The sequence below is a fragment of the Crocodylus porosus genome, unplaced genomic scaffold (assembly GCF_001723895.1).
Source record: "Crocodylus porosus isolate Cpor-Errol unplaced genomic scaffold, CroPor_comp1, whole genome shotgun sequence".
NCBI classification, from domain to species: domain Eukaryota; kingdom Metazoa; phylum Chordata; order Crocodylia; family Crocodylidae; genus Crocodylus; species Crocodylus porosus.
In genome coordinates this window covers 8,131,981-8,142,983 of record NW_017728912.1, presented here as the reverse complement: position 1 = coordinate 8,142,983, position 11,003 = coordinate 8,131,981, and the positions used below count along the sequence as shown (strand labels likewise).

General features: G+C 45.6%; 1 long non-coding RNA gene across 1 annotated transcript in view; it reads right to left on the bottom strand.

Annotated features, from left to right (window-relative positions):
• Positions 1-1,226: 1,226 nt before the first annotated feature.
• Positions 1,227-11,003, bottom strand: part of LOC109309546 — a 36,408-nt gene continuing 26,631 nt past the window's right edge. Inside the window, exons 3-4 of the long non-coding RNA XR_002100952.1 lie at positions 10,577-10,583; positions 1,227-1,236 (exon numbers count right to left, since the gene is read on the bottom strand). This is a non-coding gene — a long non-coding RNA (uncharacterized LOC109309546). The remainder of the gene's footprint in view (positions 1,237-10,576; positions 10,584-11,003) is intronic.

Sequence of the window (11,003 nt, the reverse complement as noted above, 5' to 3'; positions counted from 1 at the left end):
GGGCCGGCAGTGTGGGGATGCAGTCAGGAAGGCCAACCTCACCTTGTCATGCATCCACAGATGCATCTCAAGCAGGTCCAAGGAGGTGATCCTCCCCCTCTATGTGGCACTGGTCAGGCCACAGCTGGAGTACTGCGTCCAGTTCTGGGTGCCGCACTTCAAGAGAGATGTGGACAACATGGAGAGGGTCCAGAGGAGGGCCACTCGCATGATCAGGGGTCAGCAGGGCAGGCCCTACGAAGAGAGGCTACGGGACCTGAACCTGTTCAGCCTCCAGAAGAGAAGGCTGAGAGGGGATCTAGTGGCCTGTTACAAACTAGTCAGAGGGGACCAGCAGGCATTGGGGGAGTCCCTGTTCCCCTGAGCACTACCAGGAGTGACTAGAAATAATGGTCACAAGCTGGCAGAGGGTAAATTCAGATTAGACATCAGGAGGCGCTACTTCACGGTCAGGGCATCTAGGATCTGAAACCAACTTCCATGCAAAGCGGTTCTGGCTCCTACCCTGCTGGTCTTTAAGACAAGGTTTGACAATCACCTTGCTGGGGTTGTTTGACCCCAGTACTCTTTCCTGCCATGGCAGAGGGTCAGACTTGATGATCTGCTTAGGTCCCTTCTGACCCTACTAACTATGAAACTATATTAAAACCAGTCTATGCGTGCCAAACTTCTGTTCTGTTATAGGTATAGACAGACTTTGTGCACTGAACTTCTGTTCTGTTATGGGTGTTGACCAGTTTCTGATCATTTAGATCAGTAAAAGTTTAATGTCTGTACCTGGCCAGGGTTTTAGCTGCAACCAAAGCAAGGGATTTTGATTTGGGTATGCCATTATTCCTTCTGGGACTAAAACCCAGAAAATCCTAGCTAAAGGATCTTGCCCTTCCACTCAGGGTCAGACCAATTGCCATATTTGGGGTCATGAAGGAATTTTACCCCATGATCAGACTGGTAGAGACTATGGGAGTTTTTGCCTTCCTTTGTAGCGGGGACACGACCTTCTTCCTTGGATCTCTTGAATGTATTTTAACAACCCTCACAGCAGCAGGACATTGAGCATTGTTGTCCCTCTGCTTTACCTGTAGTAGGTTAGGGTGTTATGCCTTGTGGTTGTATCAAGTTTAACTGTATATTTTAACTAAAAAGTAAAAAAATGGATTCATATAGGATGATTTCCATAGCGATGATTGTGCCTCTGGCAGGGGAGTTGGACTAGATGACCTCTGGAGCTCCCTTCTAGTCCTATTTTTCTATGAGTCTATAACTTACATATATATCAGTACAGCAGTGGGAAAAGGTGAGCTGGTCAATCCCTGCCAGGAAGAGCCCTGGGAGTATGGGCAGGCAACCAGAAGAGGATCAACTCTAGCCCAGTAAGGGCAGGAGGCAACCTAAACTTACCCGCAGGCAAGGAAATGCCAAAGATGGAGCAGCATGCCATACTGCTATAGCAGTTTATCAGCATCTGCGATCTTTGGGTTGGAGGGAGTGCAGAAGCTGAAGTCATGCAGCTGCATTTCAGGATCATTAAAAAAGTGGAAGAAAAGCAGGCCAGAGGAGAGAGGAGCATAGCAGAAGGTGAAACCGTGGGCGTGCCAGAGCTGAAGCAGAGCAGGGTTGCCTCCACAGCCTGGAGCCCCAGAGGGTTCTCCAACTACCCACCAGCCCCAGATCACATAGGTAGGGAAGCCCCATAGACCACAACCCTCAAACCTCAGGAGGGGACTTTGTGATGGGGTAGCTCCCAGAATCTGAGGACTGCCACCTATTTCCATTTTTTTTTCCTCTCTTTCATGCTCCTACATGTGTAGGGGTTGTTTTGAGGGGTTTTTTTGGATTATTCATAGCACTTAGCTGAGACTGGCTACAGGGAAACTACCCTGGCCAAGGGGGACCTGTTCTTAAGTACTAGGCCTGAGCAATAGCCTGGTACTCACCAGAGGTACAGAATGAATTGAGAACTCTGACATTTGGATGAGACTTATGAAATAATTATGAACTGTTTAAACCTGAAGCTCGCTGTACTCCAGGAGGGGGATGTCATTTATATACCTTAACTAGGGAGGTTATACTCCTTTTGTGCATAATGAACTAAAAGAAACCTCACAGCTCAGTCCGGAATTGACCAGCCCAAGCCACAGCAGCACCTGAGCTGTGATTCAAAGCCAATCTGAAACCATCTTTGTACCTTCAGACAGCCCAGCATTGCAGCTGGAGATCCAGCACATCATCATCCTTATACCCTCAGACAGAGTGTGGATGGACTGTAGGGGAGGAGAAGCCCCAAGGAGAACCCATCACAACATGAGTGCACCCACAGAAGTATCCATACAATCACTGGACCCTCCTTTTCTTTTTAAGATCAAGGCATGGCAGGAAAGTTGAGGGCAATTCTCAGGTATTCTTTGTGTCAGAACCTACTGCATCCTGGTAGAGACGTGGTAACCAGCTAACCAAACTGTAGGCCCCTAGCTCCTACGTGTGTGTGTGTGTGTGTGTGTGTGTGTGTGTGTGTGTGAGAGAGAGAGAGAGCGCGCACGCGCACACACACACACACACACACACGACAAAGAGAAAACTGAAGTAAAGTAGACACTGAATAGCTCAGGCTTCTTTGCATCTCCTATTAGTAGCTTACCTCCTCCACTAAACACAGCACAGTTTCTCCAGTCTCTCTTTTTCATCTGTAAGACCCATATGGTGTTCTCTGTGACAGGGTCAGGTCTCAATGTCAGCCCACCCATCTGTCAAGGACAGTCTGCCCTGTCTCACCTGCCATATCTTTCTGTTTTAAACTGATGTAACATGCAAGCAGCTGCCCATTTAATACCCCAATGGTAGGGCATTATACATGGCTCTGACATTCCCTATACCGTGTCCCATGCCTCACAAATGGCATCCAAGATACTAGGTTCCACTGGCCTAAACAACCTACTATTTAGTACCCATGACTCCCTTGCTGAGCTATATCACCTTTGCCTCTAGCCCAACTGTGGCCTCAGGCATCTGTAGACTTACCTTGGCCATTTTGCCTCCTCCCTGGGGCTTCAACTTATGCCACCGCACTAGGGCCTCTCATTTAAGTTATCACTCTTGTGGGGCTTCCCCTATGCAGCCCTTCAGGCCCACCTTAGCAGACCCTACTCTGCACCCCATATGCACATTCCCTCAGGCTGCTACCGCAAACCCTACTCTGTGCGGGCCTCTAGACATACTTCTACCTCCTCGCTGGAGCCACTCTTCAGCCTCCTCACTGGAGCCACCAGCATCTTACACCCCATGAGGCTCAGGTGCCTTTCCCAAGGTGTGCCTGGCTCCGGTGGCTGTCTCTACATCTGGGTTATTCATCAGGTTGTGGTGACTGGAGCCATAGGGCACCCCATACTTGCCTTTCACTAGAGAGGCAACTGGTATGGCATTTCCTGGGGACCACCCCACCACAGGCAGTCCCACCACACCATCCTACCCTATCAGGGTGTAGTTTTTGGTCATTCCTCAGGACCAGAAGCCTCCTGCCATCCCCATAGCTCCTGCCCTTACCTCCAAGATGTTGTAACCAGCAGCTATTATCCCTGAAACTGCAGCCAGCAAACTGCTGGCTCCCCTGCTCAGGCCTGCTCTTATTTCCAGCAGTTGAGCCTTCTTCCCCAATCAGGCAGTACCCTGCCAGCCATGTGACACCTGACTGGGGAGTGCAGCCACCTGCAGGTTGTTCTGCTGCTAGTTCTAAGCCCTTAAAGTGGCAGGCACCAAAGGTGCTGTGCAACATTCTCCTTTTTACCCCTTCACTTCTAGTTGTGGAAATTGAATTAGATCCTTCTGGGAAGTCACTGTGAAGAATTTTCTTGTATTAGGAGGTAAGGAGTAAAGACAACATTGGCACAATTTGGATATTTTAAAGTATTAAAAAAAATTATGTTTAAAATACTTAAACCTTCTCTTACACCAGCAAAAACAATTTTGTATGTTAATACCACTTTAAGAATTTGAAGGGACTTTTAACACTTAGCACCTCAACAATTAATGGATGAAGATGCCTTTTTTTTCTGTGCCCAATTTCAAATTACTATATCCCCTCAAAATAACAAATTATTTCATGAAAGCCTTTTCCTCGGTTTGTTGGCCAACCTATTCTTTCATGTGCTTATTCTGATTCACTCAAAAGTCATTAACACTGCACACTTTAAAGAAGTCCAAAATTTGTTATTTTATAAATGGCATCATGAGCCACTGATCATTCCTTAACTGTAATTTTTATTCCGACTGGAACACTGCCAGCCAAGAGAATTCCACTTTTAAAGTGGATTTAACAGCATAGTTTGATATGCTTATTCTCCAAGATAAAAGCAAATAAAATCAGTTACATTTAATAAGTTTTCTAAACCTTAATGGAAGCTCAAAACATTATTTTAACTCTTCTTTAAGGCCCTGATTTGGCAACACGTAGGCATATTCCATCAACATCAGTAGAACTATTTGTGTGCTTTAAGTTTTGCTTGAGTTCTAGGATGTTGGTGAATGAGGCCTTAAAATGCTGTGGACAACCATGCTTCTTATTTTCCATCTAAAGTAGAGCTGAAAAGTATGGAAACACCACAGGAAATTGCTCTCTCAGTGAAATAACTCAACTGGAAATATAAAGCACTGGGAAAATTGCCAGATCCTCAGAGGTATTAAAGCACCTAATCCCATTGGTTTCAACAGCAGTTGGAGAACTTAATGTTTTTGAAGATCTGGACCAGAAGCCCTGGTCTTCAGCCTAGTTCATAAAGCAAAAAGCATCCACCATGAATCAGCATCCACACTGAGACAAACATTTGAACTTTTTAAGTGTTTCCCCGTCACCATTTATTAGAATTTGATTGAAGTGAACTAATATAACAACTGGGACATAAAATAGCTGGTTTAGAATTTCTTGAAATGTTAAGAGGGGCTGGCATGGTTGGGAGTTACTCATCTATCTTTAAAATGCATTTTTAAAGTATCTAAATCATTTCCTGATACTGCCATTTAGCACAAAGAGAACTTAATCCTGCCTAGCCTTTAAAAGAGATACAGATGATTACCTGTCAAAAATGATAACCAGTGTAGGAAAAGAATGACTATTCTGGTTAGCAGAAAAGAAACTTTACTGCAAGGGAAAGAGACTATAACAAATTAATAGTTTTAGTGCCATAATAAAGTAAAGTTATATTGCTGCAGTGTCTGCAACTTCTAGTAAAAACAAGCACCCCACCTACCAGGGTAGACCCCTGTCTCCACATAAATGGTTAGTAAAAAGCCAAATCACCTCAAATGAAGGATTTTACTGTCCTGCTGCTAAATAAGCTTTGCGAGCCATTTGCTCTGCTCAACCCTGTGTCTTGTCAGGAGCATTGTCTGTATATTATAGATGTCAGCATTTGTTCTCACCTTTCATTCAGTTGTACATTTTTATACATTGACAGATTCCATCATCAAATTTAATGACCTATTTCAGACAAAGAAATAATTGACTAATGAGGTCTTCTTTTATTTGCAGTAACCATAACAAACCAATTTCTCAGCAAGCCCCCAGATCATTAAGAAAAAACATGCTTTAGTTCTACAACATTCAAGTGTGTCACAGAAGTCAACAAAATGGTAACACAACAGAAGAACCAAGACATTGGAGAGAAGCCACTATTTTTATTTAGAAACAGTTTATCTTAGTTCTGTTAGTTTCACCACTCCTTGGGATTTTTCAAGTTCTTCAGGTTTTTTGCTGTGGAAGATTTTATAATGGACAATTTTTACCATAAGCATTTACTATGATAACACTTAATTTTTGAAAGTTATAGGCCACTTACAAACACTCATATCTACACACTGTGAATGTATAGTTTATTTAAATTCCTAAATCTAAGGGGTTGGAAATCTCAGACATCACCCAGAACTTAAAATAAAATGTCATGTAATAATGCCATTAAGCTCTCCAATCAGTTTTGTCTCTTAACAAAATTCATCTGAACGTATTCAGATATTTAAGAATCACATCAGTGTGTAACCTTCCATACTAGCTTGGATATTCAGAGGGAAGTGTATCAGTTTTAACGAACGTTAGACACCAGAGGAAGCGGTTATAGAGGGGAGAGGGATATTGTTGGAAGAAGCAGATAAGCTAAGAACCCATAGGAACAAAGGGGTCACAAAAACTAACCTGGCAATGGGGTAAGAAGCTATAATCCATAAAATCTAGTCTGTGGATGATTTGTTGTGTTCCACAATTTCCCATTCAAATGGATTTTAACATTTTGTTGCCTGAGAACAAAAATCCTGAAGTCAAGAGTTTCAAGGTATGTTATGATTTAATATGTTATTTTGTTAAACATTATGAAAAATAATACAAACTGAGAAAAACTTTGTATTCACATACAGGGCAGACAGAAGTATGGTTCCCAGCTGTAACCGGGAGTGCTTTGCAGGAAGTGTTCTGAATTACAATGACCCCTCAAACCAAACAGAAGTTAAGTCTTGGTTCCAGAGGGAAAGAGAATCTAGGTGCGAGCTTGCAGCCTGTTTCCCTTAGCGTTCCCAGCCTGTCCGTTTCAGAATGGGAGGGGGGAAAGGGAGCAGATGGAGCTCCTTCTAGGGCTTCCCCAGCCAGCACTGGAAGGTGGAGTGGGTGAATTGGAGACCCCTGACCTTGTGGGGGCTCCATTACATACACTCCATCCACCAGAAGGGGCTGAAAAAACCCTAGACCAAACTCCTTCTGCTCCCTTTCTCCCTCCCATTCTGAAAACAGCTAGAGGCTGGGAGGCAGCACAGAAAAAAGTTACAGCAGATAGTATGTTTTGAAACATCTTCATCTGACCCCTCACGCAATCAGGGTTCAGATTTTCACCCGATCGGTCCTCCTTTTAAGCAGCCTGTAGCTGTGCATTTGTGTTTGGTCATGGCTATAGACCATTTTCTGTGGCCAGATTGGGAAAAAATTGTCACTTCTGTCTGCTCCCATAGGCTAGGGACAGATATTCAAAAAGCCAGAGCCTGAATTGATTCAACCTTTGGAGATTAGTCTAACCTACTTAGGCTGAACTTGATTTGTACCAGGACAAACATTCTCTGTGGACTGAAGCAATACAGGCACGTGCCTGCAGTTGCTCAGGCCAGGAGTCGGGGGGGCACTAGAGCATGCCCTCAGCTGAAGAGAAGCTGTGGGGGGAGGTGTGGCCAGACTGGGCTGAACTGGCCAGAGAGGGGTTTAATTCCCCCCTCTCTATCTGACCAGCAGGGACCAGAGCTGGGTCTGCCGGGCGCTCCCCCCTTGTTGCTGCAGCAGTGGGGTACCATGGCACCTGAGGCAGCGGGGTGCAGGAAGGAGAGTTAGTCTCCCCTCTACCCCCACTGGCATCTGAGTCTCCCCGCCATCACTGCCACACTCACTCCCTGACCCAGAACTGGCACGAGTGCTTGCCTCCGCCTGTGCTTGAGGCTGGCAGCTGAATAAGCCCCCTCCTGCCAGGAGGGGGCTGGTCCCGAGCACAGAAAGGAGGTGGCAGCTGTGCTGGGCAGACCCTGCTATGGTGCAAGCGGCCTCTCTATGCTTCGGGTGAGCCACCTCCTGCCAGGAGGGGGCTTATTCAGCCACTGACACTGCACCAGGATCTGCCCAGCCCGGCCCAGCCACAGCTGAAGCTCGAGGAGGAATAACGGGGAGGAGCACCCACTGGCTGGGACCCCAGGGGCTTCAAGTCAACCCATCCAGGACTACAAGTGCTCAGGGCCAGCAGCTGAGCAAGCCCCCACTTGCCAGCAGGTGGCTTGCCCCAAGCACAGAACATGCTGCAAGGGCCAGGTCCTGCCCCCACCCAGCAGCTGGAGCGGCGAGTGGTGAGTGACCATGACAAGCAGCAGCCCATCATGGCTTCCTGGAGTGCAAGCCCTTTCCTGGTGGGGGTCCATGCTGTGGGCCCAGTAGAGCTGCTGTTGAGTGTAGTGATGCTGCGGGGGGCTTGTGGGGCTCTAGCCCCCTTCGGACCCCAGTGCTACCGTGCACAGCCTGCCGCAGTTCTGCCAGCCCTGCAGCACAGTCCCTCACCAGGAAGGGGCTCACGCTCCCCTACATTATGACAGGGGCTGCTGCCCCCAACAAGGAGCCCTTCCCCTCCTTCTGCAGTGGCAGGGAGGGAGCATGGCCAGGTAATCCAGGGGGCAGGGACAGGGATTATTCCTCCTTCCTCCGGTTTCTACGGAGGGCCTATTCCAGGGCGGGGAGCAAGTGCGGCAGTGAGGGCAGACAGACTGGCTGCCCGTGAGGGTAGAGGGGAGATTAACTCTCCTTCCAGCCCCGCTCTGCCTCAGGGGCCATGGTGCCCCACTGCTGCAGCAGTGAGAGGGGAGTGCCTGGCAGACCTGGCTTGGGTCCCTGCCAGTGGCACAGGGAAGAGGAAATTAAACTCCTCTCTGGCCAAATTCCCATCCCTGCCTGTCCCTGCTCAGGCTGGGGAGCACAGGGGCAGGGCCAGCCTGGCTGGTCTGGAGCAGAGAACCCCTCCCAGCCCAGAGAGCATGCCAGGATGCTGGGGGTCTCTGGTTTAACTCAGACCAGCAAGGGGTCTGGGGCAGACCTTGCATAAACCAGTTTGACCCAAATCAGTTAAGTTTGACACTACATTAAACCAGGCTTATCTCAAACCACTTTCAAGCATTTTGAAACTGGTTTGTGTATACTGAATGCCTGTTCTGTTACAGGTTTAAACCAGTTTCTGATCACTTTATTTGGTTTATGTGTAATGTCTGTCCCTAGCCATAAAGACAAAATCAAATTTTGAAATGTTCATGTCGAAGGTGTCAGTCATGTCATTCAGCCAATTGGCTGCTACACTTTGCAGCATCCTATAATAAATGTTGTACATTATATGCATTACGATTGCAGGAAAAGGTATAATTTCTACCATTAGAAGGGAATCCAATACCTGAAAGAATAGAGTTTTGTCTATATGAATGCTATAGGAAAGAAAAATAGTTCAAAGAATTGACTAATAATCCTTGAACCACTAAAACTCAGAACAATGCATAAACCCTTAGAAATATATTCCAGCATGAGTGATTCATACAGGATCTTAGTAGATCATAGCTAAAGGTGTCTCCGAAGTCTGTCCACTTATTTAGCTGTTTAAGTCTTTTTTCTCCAAAACAAAGGACATAATATAAACCTTATGACTTTACCACAGAGCAGCTGAGACAGTAAATTACCACTCTTTCTTATGTTTATGGCATTAACATTGAATACCATCGGGATATATTATTTCAAGGGATACACCCTAAATAAACTTACTCTACCTGTTTTCAAGGATCATCCTTTGGTAAGAATTGCTTTGAAAGAAGAATGTTTCTAACACCACTTGTGACAGCTGTTCCCAGGAAGCAGAACATAGCCCAGAGCAGATCTCTGCTCAACAAGAGAGGGTGTAGCAAGCTGTCTGCAAAACATGGAATTTGTTCCAGAAACAAGGAACATCTTGAGAATCACAGAGCTACACTGAAAGAAAAAGAAATATAAACTAAAGTAGCATCTTCACACAGTCTCCACTATAGCACCAAAATATTCAAGATCATGTCCAACGAAGGCTGACTGGTACTGCAAGTTGTATGAAATATATTGACTTAGGGCTTTGGTGCAAATGATTTAGCTGGATCTGGAGGAAGTGGGTGGAGATAGATAGGAAAAAGGTTGAGTGCCAACACCCCTGTCTAGTCTGAATTTTTCAGTCAGCATATGTGTCCAAATATGAGATTGTTTTATAATTTGTTCCTTCTTCTTGGATCAGCTGGGGAACAGTAAAGTGATTCTGGCTTCCTAGTCAGATTCTTCTCCAAGGTTTTCTTAGGGAAGTACAAATAATGGTCTGCTGTTTATTACCAGTTGTAATACCTGTGGTATCTTCTAGTCCTTCTAGTTTGAATACTCATATGCAGAGCACAAGTGGAATTCCATTACAACAAAATCCATTTTAACAAAAATTCACCTGCAATAAAAATATTTCCAAGGCCTGGATACTAGCCCATAGTAAACAGTGCTAAGCAGATGTCTTTTGAGCAAAACCCACTACTACAAAAAGGCCTTCAACAATAAATCACTTTCCCTGTCCTGGATAAAGAGCCATTCATTAAAATAAAATTTTTCTTCCCCATTAAGCAAATATTCCACTGATATGACAGCAAGGACAACTGAATAGGGGTAGAGTAATATGTGAACAGCTACTGCAGAACAGCTGAGAAGCTAAACAATCACTTACCTTTCATCAGCTGCTCTGCAATAGTTGTCCCTAAGCCTGATTTTACCCTCCAGTAAAAGCAAACCTTGTCTCATTAAGGGTAAGTTGTTCAGGTTTCGCTCTCCCCAGGGGGTAGGAGGGAGCACGGCAGAAGTTACCACAAAGCGGTTGAGTGTCAGGAAACTGTTGCCCACTGAATTGTGGGCACACAAGCAGTAGTAAATGTCTGTGTATCTGCAGTTAATGGGGCAGGATTTGCCACGCTTTAGCTGCTCACTGTTAATTGTTCATAGAGGTATGACCTTCCACTGACATTTCTCTAGAATGAAAATAACCTGGGCACTTCACTGAAAGTCTTTGTGAGATTCTCTATATGCCACTTTATGGTAAACGGCAGACCGCATGGCATCTGGCTGCTGTGTTCCCCCCACTGCAAATCAGTCTTATGATAATATGTCAGCATATGTGTTGTTCACATGGCTAACTAACGCCTAATATCTGATTAGTGCTGGGTACCTAATTTAAAATGCAGCTTCACATCTCGCATAGAGGTAACCACTAGAATATGCAAAGTAAACAAAAGCAACTCAGTCAGATTCAGGACTTTATACTTCTGAATTCACAGATTTCATAGACATGAGGGCTGGAAGGGACCTCAGGAGATCACCGAGTCCAGCCCCTTGCCCAAAGGGCAGGAAGTCAGCTGGGGTCATAGGATCCCAGCAAGATAAGCATCCAATTTACTCTTGAAGGTGTTCAATG